This window comes from Leopardus geoffroyi, chromosome B3 (assembly GCF_018350155.1).
Source record: "Leopardus geoffroyi isolate Oge1 chromosome B3, O.geoffroyi_Oge1_pat1.0, whole genome shotgun sequence".
Taxonomy (NCBI): Eukaryota; Metazoa; Chordata; class Mammalia; order Carnivora; family Felidae; genus Leopardus; species Leopardus geoffroyi.
In genome coordinates this window covers 67,792,659-67,810,402 of record NC_059337.1, presented here as the reverse complement: position 1 = coordinate 67,810,402, position 17,744 = coordinate 67,792,659, and the positions used below count along the sequence as shown (strand labels likewise).

At 38.8% G+C, this 17,744-nt stretch overlaps 1 long non-coding RNA gene across 2 annotated transcripts in view; it reads right to left on the bottom strand.

Moving 5' to 3' along the window:
* The window catches only part of LOC123583214, a 44,583-nt gene that overhangs the window by 14,080 nt on the left and 12,759 nt on the right, over positions 1 to 17,744 (bottom strand). For both annotated transcript variants that reach the window (XR_006704785.1, XR_006704786.1), the window contains exon 4: positions 12,738 to 12,832. This is a non-coding gene — a long non-coding RNA (uncharacterized LOC123583214). The remainder of the gene's footprint in view (positions 1 to 12,737; positions 12,833 to 17,744) is intronic.

Sequence of the window (17,744 nt, the reverse complement as noted above, 5' to 3'; positions counted from 1 at the left end):
GAATCTGAAGCAGGCTCCAGGCTCTAAGCTGTCAGCACAGAGCCCGACGTGGGGCTCAAACTCACAATCCGTGAGATCATGACCTGAGCTGGAGTGGGATGCTTAACTGACTGAGCCTCCCAGGCACCTCAGCTTTTTTTTTCTAATAGCATGTTTCTGGGCCCTAAATTATGTGTTTGGGTACCTCAGGATCCACTTATTGCTTATGGAGACTTATCTTAAAGGAAAGAAATAGAAGGGAATACTACTGGTAAGAGAAAGAAACTGGGAGGTTGGAATGTGTTGTCTTACTTTCATCAGAACATAAACTCCTAAAGCTAGAAGCGTGTTTTGGATTTTTGGTTCTGCTGGTAGTACACGGTGTCCAATAAAAATTAACCCATCAATCAACAGGACAGAAAATCCTATCCTGCCAGAAGCAATGCCTCCTGTCTGCCCCCACAGAAAGCCAATTAGAGTGTTAGGATGTTGTAATGGATACCGAAGCCAAGGAAAGTGGGGGAAAAGATGCCCTGAAACATCAAATAAGAAATAAAACCAAATGGGAAAAAAATGGATGACAGGGAAGTATTCAGGGAAAGCTACTACCCGCTTCAGTCTCTCCCCTGGATGGTCTCTGTCAGTGTATCTTCAGTGTAATTGAGGTTTGACACGGTGGCATCTTGGATGCACCATTTCCCTCCCAGGAGATGCTCCTCAGGCAGGTCTAGGAGGCACCGTCCATCTTCCTAACAGCCCACCCCCAGGGTGCTCACTGCAGTCTTGCCATTTACCACCATCACCACCCTGGCTCAGCCTCACTGGGTCAGAAAACAAAAGAACAGTTCATCTGAGAAGGGATTAACAGGAAGCTGGTGAGAGAGGGAGAGAGAGAGAGAGACAGAGAGAGAGAGAGAGAGAGGCAGAGACAGAGAGCTGTTGACTTCAGAGAAGCAAGGGAAGGGAGGAGAGTGAGACAGGTGAACTGGGAATTCTTCCTGTCATCAGCCCTCCTGAGAATTGATTAAAGCCATGAAGCCTTTCTTCAGAACACAAACATGCATATGCACACAGTTTTGCATATAATTTCAGACTCTTCCTTACACACAAATACACCTTTTGTTTGAAAAACTTCAACTCTAGAAGCTATAAATTTCCAAATAATAACCAAGAAATTTTAAAAATTCTTCAATCGTGGCAACTTTTTTCATATTAAAGAATTTTCTTTTTCTAATTGTAGGTCTGTATGTTTCAAATGCATTGTTTTAGAAGCAGTTCCTTGAATAGAAAGAGTGATCAAAATGGACAATTAATAGGATAAAAACACTTCTTTTTCCTCATGTAGCAAAGCACACCTTATTTGAGGTGTCTACATATTCGTTTACCTGAAAGTAATTTTGTTTAGAAGAAAAAAGGCTTTATTACCAAATTCTACGGGAGCTCAGATCGAGTGATATTTGACTATTCATTACCCTTTCGGAGAAATAGAAACACAAAAGAAAACAAGTCTCATCAACGTATTAGGCTCCTGCATTCTCTGTCCTAAACGGAGGGGAACATCTTCAAATCCAATGAAAGCCATGCTAAGTACAAATTGTGTGTCTTCCGCTGCATTATCAGGTGAACACAAGGCTCACTCTGATCTCTTAAAGGCAGGTCTGTCCAGGTTTTGAAACCATGCAGAGGACAGGTTTGCACCTGAGGAGGGAGCACTGAGGCAGCTGTGCCTGGATGGCATGCAGCCAAAGACACAGCAGAAAGGCTCTTCACCTGCCCCATGACCACTCCTTCGCATGAGTCAGTGAGTGGGGCAGCAGAAGGGGCAGAGGTAACAGCTGGCAAAGAGAAAATGTGGGAGGAAGTGAGGGGAAATCAATAACACAGAGATGAAAAAATAATGTGCTCTCCATGCCATAAAGGAAAATCATGACGAAGGCCCAAGTTAACTCCCATAATGCTTCCAAGGATCAGAGAAATGACATTGTCAAAATACAACATTAGTTTTCTGAAGCCTACAGGCTGAATTTTATTTATTTAAAGTTAACTCCCATTTTAATACAAAAAAAGAGCACATATTCTACATCAAAGGGAGAAAAACTTTTCCTAATGTATCCATTTCTCTTCTGAAGTACACAAGCTGTCGCCATATAATGCTTTGTGGTGTTTTCTCAACTGTGCTTGCTTTTGCTTTGCATCAGGAAATGCATGGTAAACAGACTCAAGCCCGGCTCTGCTATTTCTCAATGCCAAAATGGCAACTGTTTGATTTTGTGTGTGTTTTTAAATGCATTGTTAGTTTTAACTAAGATCTGTATATGCCCTGTGAATACTGTTTCAAAGCAGGAGAGAGAGAGAGAGAGAGAGAGGGAATTTGAATCACATATAGGTATGAAATCAGTGGTTGGTAAACTGTGTAAAAGTGTGAACTACAAGTTGCCGAGTGGATTGGGCTGGGGTAGCTTCGGGGGCATAATTCAGTTTTCTGTAGTGATCATTTCATTCCCCTTGGACGTTCAGTTGATGGTTGCTTGGGTCTGGTCAGAACTTGACCTCTTGGTGAGGATAGCACTGCCTACAAGCTTTCTGGATATGATTACCATAGCTGTGAGAAAAGACCAAAATTACCATCTTTCTGGATTGCTGGTCTTCTCACCTTTCTTCAGATGCACTTGCTCATTTCTGAGTCTGAGCCTTAGCTAGATTTCTGTGTGTAAGGAAGTCAATTTTAGTAAAATATAGTGGGTAAGACCATGAACTCTGCAATCTGATAGCCTGGGTTCAACTCCCTCGTGTGACATTTACTAGCCATGAGATAAATTTCTGTACATCTCCATGCCTTAGTTTCCTCACCTAAAAATGGGGGTAAGATTACTTTCTTCACAGGATGTTAGGAGGAATAAATAAGTAATATATGAAAGTTGTTTAGACTAGTACCCAGGGAGTAAGTTTTTAGTACTTGCTGTAAATTCTTTATCATAAGTGATGGTGATTATTATTATTTTTCTGGTGACAGCATTACAGTTTTTTTTTCTCTGGGGAGCCACCTCTCTTCCCTAATCTTGTTTTGATATGGCTCAGATGGTGCTATCCCCACTTGCTTCTGTTCCAAAGCTGGAGACATAATCCAGACCTGGCCAATCAGTTAAGCCCAGTCTCCTTGCTACCATGATTGACTCAAGGATGGGAAACTGATATAAGTGGGTCCAATCAGAGTAAATCGTAGGAGTTTGTTTGGAACTATTAGAGAAGAGAAGTGGGTAAGACCATTACCGCTCTGTACGTGTACGACAAAAAAATGAGCTCATGGAGGAAGCCACTGCGATGAGACCCAACCATTGACTTTTGTGTTGAGTGGTTAATGGACTAAACTATAAACCTGTCAGCAACTAGGTGGAGTCAATCAGTCTGAGACAAAAGCCAGTGCGGAGGAAAGCAGAGCCAAGAGGGGGAGACAAACTAATTCAAATCATAGAACCCCATGACTCCAGCCATGTGGAAGCCCCATGACCACTCCTTCTGCATGAGTCAGTTGTACTGGCCTTCTGTCCTTGGGAACTGAAAGAGCCACACCACTAATCAGGCTTCCACAAGACACCTCTGGTCTCCTCTACCTATTCCAGTTAGATCCATCCCTCAGGACAGAGTGCAAAGCTCACCTCTTCTGGAAGTTATGCCTCGTTTTCTAAGTTCCCACAGCACTTACTATCTGTGCCATCTATTTAATACTTATTACCCGCATTAGGAAGTTTACCTTTGCAAATGCATTTACTGCATCTCTCCAATTCCATGGATTGGTTTCACGTTGGACTGTTTGGTGATCTCCATAACCACTATCGCATCTGGCATTTTGCAGCAAGTTTACCAGATATATGTTGTTTGAATTCCTTTTATCCTCTTATAGCCCTCAGAAATGGATTCTATACCTAGTACACAAAGGAATGTAAGTGGAGGACAACACGAAGTGAACTGGAGACGGGGTACTGTAGGGTCGTTACATGTAGAACATTTCAAGGGAAGAGTCCAACCCCTTGTCCTGTGTGAAGAGCACAGTAGAATGTGAACTTGTTTATATGCTTCCCGCCAGTCTGTAAGCCTCTTGGAGGAAGGACTGGGTCTATATTTTAAATGCTGTTCCCAGTACTTTACACAGTACCTGACATTTATTGTAGGTGCTCAATAAATGTTTATTGAACGGATACTGCAGTGCAGTAATAGTGCAGGGGGCTCAGCTCAATTACCTAACCTTTAGGAGCATGTAAAGGAAACGAAGTAAGAAAGGAATTGCTGCTTCTGTGAAGCCAACACCTTCCTCCCATTATTCTGAGCCCTTTCTACCATCACCTCATTTCTCCAAATCACAAGAATAAATAAAGCCATTCCTTAGGATGACTGATGAGGTGTAATGACAATAGCATGTTTGGAATTTCTTGGTCTGTGAGAAAGCTGGTATGAATTCCAGACCCAACAGGGAAAGGCTTACCATCATCAGAATGAGCGAGTGGAGGGGTACGAAAGCTGAATCACAGATTTAGAAAAAGGCACTGCATTGGAATGTTCAATCTACACACAGAGAATTCTGGGTTTGGATCAGTTTTCTTTTCTTAGGTAACATTAGGTAGCATTAGTTCTATAGCTGTTTTATGCATTATAAATTGACGAAAATGCTAACCACTTTTCCTTTAAACTAGTTGATTCTCTTCCACAGAAAGTATTAATATGGTTGTCATCCTCTCTTCCAATGTGACATTTTCTATTAATTAATTAATTATTCATTCGTTCATTCATTATTCACAGGTCACAATGATCTTTCTAAAAATTATTTTCATTATCTCATACTGGTGTCAAAAATTTCACTTGCTCCTATGGCGTAAAATCCAGGCATAAACCAGGTAGCCAAGGCCTTCAATAATTTGACTCCAACCTATCTTTCCATATGTGAACTTTCCCCCTGTTCCCTCATCCAAACCTCTCTTCTATTCACCCTTGTCTACATATTGTTTCCTCACATTTAATTCTCACTCTTGTACTTTTGAATCTTTCTCTGTCTATTCAAGTATGTGTTTTCTTTGAAGCAATATTCTTTATATCCTTTAACTACTCTTACTGAAGATGAGCTTTCCCGTCTTACTTAAGGGTAGAGATCACATCTTGGACTTCTCTGCATTTTGCTTTACATGTAATATGGATTATTTCAAAGATGAGTATGGTAATAATGCAGATGATACACAGCTAGGGCATCTCACTGCTCATACCTGGGGAGGTCTTGCGCTTTTTCAGGTAGGAATGCTGATCACCATAAAGTTTTCAAATTTATAAGTATCCTTCATGAATGACATTAACTAGAATTTCTTCCCAACTTTTCTGTTTTTACAAAGACATTAATCTACCAAGAGCATTACAAAGCAAAAAGACAAACACCAAATACACACTAGGAAATTGGGAATGGGGTATGCATGAACTAATGAGACTACTAAAATATGAAAAGATGCACATATTTACTCAAAGAAGTGCAAATTACAGTGAAATTTTCTCTTTGACTTTTGATACTGCTAATGATTAAAAAGTTAAGATTGTCAGTGAATAGTGTGAGCAAGGGTGTGAGGAAATAGGAACGTACATGTATTCGGGAGTACAAATTTGGTATGACTTTTTTGAGGGGCGAGTTAGCAATATACATGAATAATTTATTTATTTATTTTTATTTAATTTTATTTAATTATTATTTTTTAATACACATGAACATTTTAAATTTACCTAACCTTAGAGTGAAGAAGTTCACTTTTAGGAATTCTCCCTACAGACATAAACATATAAATGCACAAACACATCTATTTGTTAAAAGATGTTCATTGCAGTATTATGTACAATAACAATAGGCCTCCTAATACTCTTCAGTAGGGGTTAACTCAGAGTCAAGTGCCAAGTAATGGTGGAACTGGGCCTTGAGTCCTGGCAAGCTAACTCTATGCTTATAGATGGAAGGCTTTATTACTTCAGCTGAACTTACTGAGAGCTATTCTATTAGGAGCTCAAAATCCTCTGTAGACATTTGTTCTGGTTTTTGGCCAGAGGGAAGAGTGGTTAGGAATAAGTGATAAACATACTACAGTCATTAAACAAGTCAGCAATAGAGATAAGACTAGAGTTCTTATCTTCTTGACTCTCAATCCATAAAACACTCTGCCGTTTCTCATCTCAGTTTTGAGTTGACACACATTTATTTAACTTGGTGACAGTGTCTGCAAAAAATAAAAATGTTCTAATGAATCTTTCAGGGTGTTCTGATAGTTTCTCTGTTTTGAAGTATGTCTGATGAATGCTTTATACGTTAGATTTATTAAAAACACATCCATTACTTTGGGGCCTTGGGTAGATATTTAAAGGAGGAATATGGCATATTCAACCCAGCAGTTAAAATTACCCATAAATAGCCAAGGGATGACCCATCAGGGGATGTCGAATCAAAAAGATGCTCTGAGAAGCTGAGTGGACTTGGCTTCTCTAACTACAGAAAATAGTCTTGCCTCCATTCCCTGTTGCTCAAAACTTCAATTTTTTTTTTTTTTTTTGCAAAGACAGGCAACTGATTCTTCTACTTTGTTTGACCTACCAAACTCCCATTACATGTAGGCAAAAATGCAGTTGTCAAACTAGGATACAAACACAAGTGCCAGTGTGCCCAATGAACTTAGGAAGAGAGAATGATCAAAAGTACAAAGATCTTTCACAACTAATACTGGGTAGACAGATACATAATTTCTTCTAGGAAGCCAGCTAGATAGGGCACTAGATGGGCAGAACATAAGGATTCAGTTTGCTCTCCCTGTCTGTTTTCTAATTAAATTTTAGGACATGGAAAAAATATTCTAGAGTTTGGAAGAGAACAAAGTAAAAGGGTTGCAAGAGTGCAAGATTTCAAGATTCATCTCTGAAAGCTGGGTTAATATATCAAACTGGATTAGTCTGCCAAAAATATGAAAATATAAAAACATCATAAATTAGTCAGTTGTCCATGGCTATAATCTGTTTGCCTGATGCCAGATGTACTTATGATAGGAAAAACAGGTGGCTTTAAAATAGCTGGAAAATGCTAAGCACTTATATAAGATAACAGATTTTTTTTTTTTTTTAAGTATCAAATGGGTTAGTATCTTATTAGGGTATGCAGGTTAAAAAAAGTGGCTATGATTTAACTGGGACCAATGATAAGTTTTCTCATTTTAGGATTTCAGTGTTCATTTAGGGAACTATAATACCATGTACTACAAACCCTTTATTAAATCAATGCATTCATTATGTGAAATCAAATTTTGTTCAATCACTGTATTTTGATAGACTAGACTATTGTGCACGGGTAGGAGAAAATGGATTGAAGAGAGTGTCCTTGAAGGAGAAGAGCTCCAACCTCCTTTCTTTACACATTCCCAGGAGACAGTCAGTTTCTGACTCCATCAAAACTTCAGAAATCTGCCAGGGACTGTGAGCCAGCCCTATGTGGTATAACAAATCAGTGCATGAACCAGCTAACCATATAACTGGTGTGAGGAAAGAATGAAATCATTCCTGCTTAAAATTTCTCCATGTCATCTTTTAACCTATTAAGGGCGATTGGCTTAGCTAGCTTTATGGCAACTCAGCCATGTGTATGGTAAGGACTCAGTAGAAGCCATCGTCAAAGTTAGTAAATCTGTTTCTGCTCTCTGCAAGCTTTACTCACTTAGCAGATCCATCTTTCTGTCCCACTGCCCAACAATTAGAGGAAGAACAGGGAGAGCCCTTGAGAGAGAGGGGAGAGAGGACAAGACCTAGTAGGCAGACGTACACATACACGACACAGATCTGGAGGAAAAATATTAAGAGGTATTTTCATAGCCTGATGTGCATAAGGAAGAGGGAAATCAAGGCTTATTTGAAAAATGCTCATTTTCCCATAACTGCTTACAATTTTCCTTGTGCACTGACAGGGTCTTCTAACACACCTTTGTGTTTTGGGTGCTGGAATACTCATCAGCATAGACTAATTTTGACACAATCACTAAATCCTAAATTCTTCTGGCAAGAGGGCATGGTTAATAAAGTCAAGGAAACAGAATAAAATTAGCCTACATATATTCTTAAAAATATTCTAGAAACAAAAATCAAATATATATTTGTGTATCCTAAAATCAAAACCTTGCTAGTTAAATATGGATCACCTAATGACAAAAAATTTCTTAAATTTCAAATCTTAGGGGCACCTGTGTTGCTCAGTTGGTTGAGTGTCTGACTCATTATGTGGGCTCAGGTCATGATCCCAGGGTCATGGGATCAAACCCTGTGTTGGGCTTTGCACTGAGCATGGAGCCTGCTTAAGATTCTCTCTCTCTCTCTCTCTCTCTCTCTCTCTCTCTCTCCTTCTGCCCTCTTCCCTGCTCGCCCTCTCTCTAAAATGATTTTTTAAAACATTCAAATCTTAAAGACATTCTCCTCCATACAGTGTCCTGGGTTTCTTGAAATCATAATCTGGGTATATATATTGCCACAAAGATCTCTGGGAAGTGCTTTTCGGCAGGGGATAGGGGAAATTATAATGAGAAACACTCACCAGCACAAATTGTGTAAAAAGATGGTTATGCTACTTCCCGAACATTTAATAGCTATTTGCATCTATTTACACACATAAGTCACATCACTATATGGATATAAAATGTTTCTGTTAAAAGCCTGAGGATGTGAAAGGGAGAAGAGAGGAGAGAAAAAAAGAACCAGTGACTTAGGAAGAGGAGAAACGGCAGCCTCTCACCCTCCCGAAAACATTTCAAAAACCATTTTTCTCACAGGGATGACTTCACATTTTTCTACCTTGTAAAAGGAAGGGAGGTACTTCTTGACTGGAGAGGAGTTATCTTATGACCATGTCATGAACCTCTGCATTATTTCCCCAATTTTCAGCACACGAATGAAAAGAGGACAGAGATAGTGACTCCCCTTTTGAGACAGGTAGGTCTGAGTTTGGACCAGCTCCACATCCAGGTCATGGTCAACGTCACATGCACTGTGTCTTCCACCTGGAGCTCAGATGCAGTGCTGAAATGCATTGGGCTGCACGTGACTGCTTTTTTTCTGGGCACAGTGTGAGAGTGATTTAGGAGGGAGGAGACAGAAATGGCCAAGACCTGCAAAACACGATGTCTTCGTACCGCCTAAGAATTCCCTGTTCACCCCTGACTAACATGGAAACAAGGGAAATCTGCAGAGTTCTCAAGAGGCTCTTAGTCAACACACTGTAGAACACACAATGCTCCCAACTTTAGCCTGGGATTAAGACCCCTTTGAAAAGAAGCACTTTTCTTCCTATGAAAGGAACATTCTTGTGGTGGGTGTTTCCCTGGGTCAGAAGGTAGGCTGATATAGTAGGTAGCAATCACCTGACTCCCTTCTTAGCTAGGCCAGCATTTGTTCATTGAAGTGGCTAATACATGCAACTTTAAGTCCTTTACTCAGATTTTTAGTAACTCCAAAACCCAAAGAAACGTATTACATTGTTTTCCTGTCTTCTCAGTGCTAGAAAGGAGGCAGTTTTTCTATTTTCTTCCTATACTGACATTAGCACTGGGTTTTTGACAATTTAAACTCTGTAAGAAACCCTAGAATTTCAAAGTACTGTTTTTATTCACTTATTAAGGAACAAAGGCCCTTTCCATAATAAAGAGACTTAGGGCTAGACTGGGGAAGCATCTAAGGAGTTAAGTGAGGCACAGAAGAGCTCACCATGAAAATGGTGCAGAGGGAGACATGGCTATAGCTAGTGCTGGAGGGAATAAATGAAATAATGGATATTGGTCTGGGCGAATTGTGTCCCCCACCGCCTGCCCCAATTCCCCTTTCATATGCTGAAGTCTTAACCTCTAGTACCTTAGAATTTGACTAGATTTGGAGATAGGGCCTTTAAAGAGGTAATTAAGGCAAAATGGAGTCATATGGGTGGGCCTTAATCCAGTATGACTGGTGCATTTATAAAAAAAGGAGATTAGGACCCAGACAATCCAGACTGAGGGGCCTTTATGTGAGGAGGTGAGAAGGTGGCCATCTGCAAGCCAAGGAGAGAGACCTCAGAAGAAACCTACCTGCTGACAACTTGATCTTGGATTCCTAGCCTCCAGAACTGTAAGAAAACAAATTTCTGCTATTTAAGGCACCAAGTCTGCGGTATTTAGAACACGGGTTTGAATTTGCTTGGTGATTTATGGAGTACTTTAAAAATGTTAGTTATCATCATTATTATTAAGGGGGGTATCACGGAGGAGCTGGGAAGTGGAAGCCAGCCTGGACACCCAAAAGCAACACATGTCAATAAAAATGTATTCAATGCTGACTATGCACTTGGTATAGTAAGGTGAATAAGATAGGCTTTTTGATTCCCAGCAGAGGGCAACATGATATGGCAGATAATGAAAGAGCTAGAGAAACTTAGGGAGAAGGCAATTACTTCTGCTTGTTGGGTGTGGGGAGTGGAGGTGGGGGAGAGGAAAGTTTACAATGTATTCACGAAAAGAGAGTGGCAGGGGCGCCTGGGTGGCGCAGTCGGTTAAGCGTCCGACTTCAGCCAGGTCACGATCTCGCGGTCCGTGAGTTAGAGCCCCGCGTCGGGCTCTGGGCTGATGGCTCAGAGCCTGGAGCCTGTTTCCGATTCTGTGTCTCCCTCTCTCTCTGCCCCTCCCCCGTTCATGCTCTGTCTCTCTCTGTCCCAAAAATAAATAAAAACGTGGAAAAAAAATTAAGAAAAAAAAAAAAAGAAAAGAGAGTGGCATATACAGACTCAAAAACTGAGTAAGACTTTGCCAGGCAGATGAGGTGGGGGCTGAGTAGGAAGCACATTCCAGGGCACCTACATGTGAAAGTGCTCCATGTCGCTGGGAGAAAGCCCGCGGTGAGATGGTGGGACAGAAAACACAGGTGAAGTGCTCTCAGACTTGTGGAGAAGGTTGGCATCAGCTTGTAGAGGGCCTTGAGTGCTGTGTGAAGGGATTTGGGTGCTCTCATGGAGACAATAGTGAAGGAAGATGCATTGGTTTTATTCTCTCAACATTTCTTTACTTTCCGCTCTGATCCGTTTTTCTTGCATTCATTGTGAACCTTCACCCAAACTTCAAGTCCTCCTCTCTCCCTGTCTACCAGGGTTCTGTCAGCCATATTTTTTCCTTAAAAGCCATCTTTTCTAGAGGGTTAAGTGATTTTCCACTGACACTCACCCTTGAAAGGTAAGCAGTAACCCTGATGTCCTGGACCCTGAGCAAGCTTTGCCACCAATTTGATAAATCTTATAAGGCAAGTCGTTTTTATAATTTTGTTAAGAAGTGACAATAGGGTTCACTCACAGAGATCAGCCAAATGTATTAGGGTCTCAAAAAACATTGATTGACTGGGTGAGTAGAATGTGTCTAAAAGCTCATGTATACCCCATTCTTTGGCCTGGCCATTCTCCCTTTCCCTCTCTCTTTTTTTGTATCTGAATTAAAATAACACCTACCAATTATGGAACATAGCCAAACAGTTAAAGACAAGTTATGAGATTAATTGGAAATGTATGCCATTCCTTGGAGAAATTTCAAGAGTATCCTTTATTGATTCATGCTTATATATCACAGGGAAAAAAGAAAAATCACATTCACTCTTTATTCCAAGTAGACCTTATCATATATACTCAAATAGCTGTCCAGAACCTTTTGACTATGGTGGGGAAGCTGAAGGACCCTGCAGAATATGCATCTGAACAATTAGATGGTGGAAGAATGGCCTAATGTGTAAAAAGGCAGAAATAGTCTTTTATCGCCATGTTTTCTGTTCCTACATACCAACTTGTAAATTAGAAGTAAATATACATGCCTCTGATCTCTAGCTCTATCTTTAGGACACTAATAAAAACCTTCCATTTTGATCAAGAGTTAGTTTTTAAGTTCTCAGAATTCACTCTTGTAAAAGAGTTTTAAACATTTGTTATCTAATTTTAATCATGGAAAGACAATTCTTAGAGAAGGAGGATAAATGAAGTGATTAACAATAAGAGCTCTGGTGTCAGATGACCCTGGATTAAATGCTGTTTCTTTAGTTTGTAATGACCTGTCTGAGTCATTTGAGCCTCTTTGTAACTTTGAGGATCACTGTGAGGATTGAATGAGATGGTCTGGGTGAAATGGGTGTTTAGCACAATGGTGGATAAATACAACAACCTGCTATATAGAAAAGAGCTTTCTCTGCTAAATGTGGGGCCCTAAAAGTGAGTTGATAAGGGAAGCCATATAGAATATCAGATACCATTCTCATCTACAGCTACAATTTCTCTGGTTGGTGGACAAGAAATGATGGTGCTGACATAATTGGTAAACCACAACCAGAAAAATCAGTCCATTTACATTTCAAGTAGCTCAGAAGAATCTGACTTACATAGCTGTAGCAGGGAGCTAACAGTTCAAGGCAGTTTGTGTTAATAGGAGGTATTTTTGAACCCTTGAAGCAAAACACATGTTTATACCTAGATAGAAAAGTTTACTTTGGGTCTTATTGCCTAACTGTGAACTTCGGTATTAAAATCCTTAGGCCAGCTTTGCACGGGTAAGATAAAGACATTTCAGAATAGTGCTGAGGTCTATGGCCATACCACCCTGAATGTGCCCGATCTCATCAGAATGGTGCAGAGGACAGTTAGTGTAAAAGCTTACTCTTCACGCTGAGTGGTAGAATCTTTGTTTGGCGGTCTAGGTGCTAAGCCAGCATCCTACCTGGATAATTTCTCCTCAGGGTAAATGGATCACAGGGGCCAGAACCAGTGTGGGTAACATCTTATCCATCTCTGCTTCCAGCAATGTCTTGAACTCTAAAATGCAAAAACGGAAAAATGATGCATTTTCACTGTTGACCTTGTACACAGCAGGTGCACGATCAATAGCTGTTGAATACATTTATCTACCACTGCAAAGTCAGTTTCTTGGGGGTAGGATAGGAATAAAGACTCTCGTATCTTGTACAGGTCTGACAGCCAGCAAGCATCCATTGTTTCTGGTTCTGTGGTATGTTTTGCCTGAGGAGTTCTCCATTATCATACCAAATGGAACTAATGTTAAAATATTAGGTCTCTAACTTTTCTGGTTTGTAATCTTAGCAGAAATTCTACTTGTAATATGATTGAAATGAAAATGCCTTTCCCCAGACCTGGAAGTGATGTTCGGGTTAAAGTTATTTAAAAATACAACAGGAAAGCAACCCTAAAGAAATATTTAAGACAAAATCTAATGATAATAAAAATCAGCATTGTTATTTGCTGTTAATTTGATAATGTTAATATAGAAATGAAGCATGGGATACTGTATATTATAAATATGGAATTAGAAAAAATATTAAGTATATGTTTTGATTAAGTAATATAAGCACAAGAAGAAAACAAAAATATTTTCAAGTATCATTCAACTTGTAAGTACAAAAAAAATTTCTCATATGGGAGAATTTCTTCTCTAAACTAAGAAATCCTCTTGTAACTGAAACTTGAAGTTACCACATTAGACTAATGACCTTTAGTTATAATTGGATAATTGAATTTTAAATTGTCAAGAAAACGGAACTAAGATTCATAAAACTTGCCAAGAGAATAACTCTTTGATACACATTTGACAATCTGAAAAATACCACAGCTCAAGAAAAAAAATGAACCTGCTCTTACATTATCCAAGGGCAAAGCACTTGAATATTCCTTTTAAAAGCCTTTCCCCCCCAAGATCTCAGGATTAAAAAATAGCTCAGCCACTTTTGTTGAATTTGTGGTGCATTTGCTTTAAGTCTCCTTTAGAGTAACATTTTATTAGTTAGGATTGTTACACGAATCCTGTACTTAATATAGGGATCATTTATAGCTAACTTCTTATTGTAATGACATTTCATGATATACTGAAATTGATACCCAGTCTCTAATTATTAATTAGGAGTACAGAAGAAATAAGCAAATTATTTAACTGGACAGAAAGTGTAATGCATAGGAATTAAATATTTGGAGTGTGTGTGGATTAAGAAGACTATCCATTCCTGAATTTCTTCCACACTGAAAATTGTTGACACTAGAGGCAAGTATTGACAGAAGTAGGGCTGATCAATATTGAACCTTAAGGGTCAAAGGACTTCATGTTTAGTGTAATAAGCAACTTAGTTTAGGTATTACAGTGTTTCGGTAAAGTAACAATTATTAAGGGTCAGGCAAGGTTTCTTTTATAAACTCTAATTTGGGGACGCTTGCATAGTTCCAGAGTCTCCAAAGGCGGGAGATAGTATGATTGAAGCAAGACGATGGCTTGTGCGTCATTACACTCAAAGTTGAGGAATTAGATTATCTTCACTCTCCACATTCAAATCCTATCTTTTCTTACCATCCCCATAGAACTTTTATGAAATCTCTAAACCTAGAAGCTTTAGACGAGAGGTAAATCTCTTTTAAGTTTTAAATGGAATCTTTACTTTTTTGAAAATTATCTAGCACATTCAAGTAGGCTACGAATTACAAATACTACCAAAGGGAGCTCTGTATCTATTCAGCCAGATATGGTTCAATGAAATCTCAGAAACAACCTCTACACTTTCCACTTAGTTGTGTGTAGAACATTAGTACCACATGGAAATCATTATTCTTCACTCAAACATACTCGATCATATTGGCCTACTGAATTGTTAAGGTTTGGTTTTCCAGCAAATCTGACTTTTAATGTAACTAAGAAATAGTTTTTAAGTATTTATTTCAAAATTTGTGTTGGACACATTAGGATTGAACTTGGGAAAAGGCAAACAATAAAGCAAATATATGCCAATTTTTTAATAATAACAGAACAATGATGAAATAAAAAGATAATTACATAGAAATAAATCCCTTATTGTTATTTTCTTAAGTTAATGTAAAACTTTAAAACTAACATGAAAAAGTTTAAGATTATGGGCTTGAGAGAAAGGATGGCTATCTGAACAGAGAAGAGGAGCTGAGTGCTAACTCAAGTACTTTCTCCCTCTTGAGCCCCATATAAACACAATTCTGAATCTTCAAGTCCTTCCTGGGCAGACACTAAGTGCTCTGCCCTCTGTGACCTTTCTTCTAGAATTTAGAATGTATAGATACATTCAAACAACAGAAGTGGGCATTGATCAGTCAAGGAAGAAGCCGTGCACTTTCAGTTTCCATTACATTAAACAAAATACTCATTAGTGCTTGGCATTTTCCCAAGCAGACACAATCTAGGTGTCCACTGAGGCCTCATTGTGCAGTTAAGAAGTTTAAAAAGACCTTCTAGACATCAGCTAGGGACAATTAAGGGATGGGTAAAACTACTCCAGGGTAAGAAGGCTGAAATTACTGGAAACAAACACACATAGAATATCAACTACAAATAGACAAACTAACTTTACCTTTAAGATCAGTGAGATATTTAAGGAGAGAAAAACTAAAGATACTTTTGCTTAATAATCATTATCCTCCTTAATGAAACCACAAGACACTACGGGAGTATTCAGTTATACTAAAACAAAACCATGTCTAGATATGTGGTAGAAAAAGCATAATCTCATGGAAATCTGTCATCACAACATAATTATTCTTACCGTTTACCCAACAAGGAAACTAAGTGCTACTATTATTAAGAGGTCATAATAATGTAAGTTAGCTCTGAAATCCATATCCATTAAAACTGTTGAAACATGTTTTATTGTTAAACATCACTCCCAGATCCAAGACAGCTTTTAGAAAATATTAGAGAGCAACTACTTACATGCAGGTCAGGCTGACAAACTGTTTTCCCAAGTGTTTCCTTCCCTTCTGCCTTGCTCTCTTCCATCCATCCATCCATCCATCCATCCTTTCATACAACAAATATTTATTAAATACTGTCTGTGAGGCACTGTGTCAAGTTCAGGGGCTACAATAGTGAGCCAGTCCAACAAGGCTTAGTTATACATGAAGTTACAGGCTAGCACATAATGCAAAAGATCTGATATGATCTCTGTTGCTGTTGGTATTAAAGCAACTGTATTTGAGAAATCTTCATGCAAGACCATTAAAATGAGTTAAGTTTCAAAAATCATTCACATTACCTGTTTCTCACCCTCTGGGTATGGGAATGGGAAGCAAAGCTTTTCATGACAAAATTTCTCTTATTTTAAGGAGACATTTATCTTTCCACTTAGGCTGATGCAATCTAATTTACCAGCAAATTGTAGGAACAAATTTCAATTATGGACTCTTTCTCAAAAGGATGCCTTGTTATCTATTCACAAGGAATGTCTGAAAGAATAAGAAAAAAGAAAGACCATAAGCTTAATATGGAACATGAAAACCTCTTTGAGTTTGCTACAATATACTCTCCATGCTTCTTAACTCAAAGACACCATTCTATCAGTATTAACACAGATCTTTAAATCCCAGAGCTAATAATGCTTCCCAGTTACATACAGCTGGATGCATCTGACAAGCAGCATGTAGTAGGAACCTCACAGGGGATAAGGTTCCTAACAGTCAACTAAGAGTTCAAATCCCAAAAGAGGTGCCCCTGGTGTGCAGAGCACTTAACCCTTCGACCAGTACCAACATGACTATTCACAAATTATTGATGTCCCTAAATCCCTGGCAGATTGCAGACAGTTCTCGTATCCATCGAAGCCCAAGCATATGGTCACTAATGGGATGGATTAAAAAAAACACATACACACGTTCAGTCTTTGCTACATGAATATAAAGCCACTGAAATGCTAGAAGGTGATTGAACTGGATGGAACACTGTTAAATACATGCTTAGCCTCATGTTATGGATCATTTCCATTGACATCTATCTGCGTCCTTGGTACAGTTTAATTAAAGCTGTCTGGAACAAGTCTGCCCTCTAAATGATCGTCAGTGCAATGAAAAGGTGAAACATGAGGAGGCTTGAGGCCTTTTTTTTTTTTTTTTTTTTGTAAAGCATTCAAATGGCTGTCTCTGTGGTTACGAACAGCAGTGGGGGAGAAATTCATTTTCAAAATTAGCCAGCCATTAGACTTTTTTTGCAGGAGAAAGTGGGGCTCTTTTTGATGTCATCTTGGAGTACCAGAAGCTGAGTTAGGTCATGCCAAATCTTAAGAACTCAAACTGGGCCATGTTCTGGTCTAAAACAGATACACTGTTTTTGGCCCTAAAGCAGTAAATTCTAGAGCACACTTGCATTTGTAATTTATTTGGCAAAATAGAATGCCCCGGTGGAACAGTTTTGCCTAAAATAGTCCCTTTCATAAGGCGATTGTGCACCTAGAAGGTAGGAACGTCATCTATTTAATTTGGTTTTAGAGCATATAGAATACTATCATAGCAAGGAAATAGTTTCAAACAATTAAGGTATTTATTGAATACCCTTTATATTTCCACCACTGTTACGGAGCCAGAGAAACAAAATAAACAAAATATGGATTCAGGGTATAAGAAATGTGGGACGTAGTTTAGAGGCTGAATCTTAAATTAACTAATTATACCTACTTCTTATGGCACTTCCTCCTCTTTAATATGATTTTATTTAAAGAGCTATAAATTAAATTATACATGCCCTTTAATACCAAAATTAGTTGTACTTTATAAAAGGGCCCAAAGGACTGTGCCATGTTTAAAATTTTCATTCATTGGTTCCACCACACAAATCCATCAGTCATGAGCTTATCCTTTTCATTTAATATTTATTTGGTATCTACTTCATATAGGATGTTGAGTTATACCCCATGTCTTACCCCCACCCCCAAAT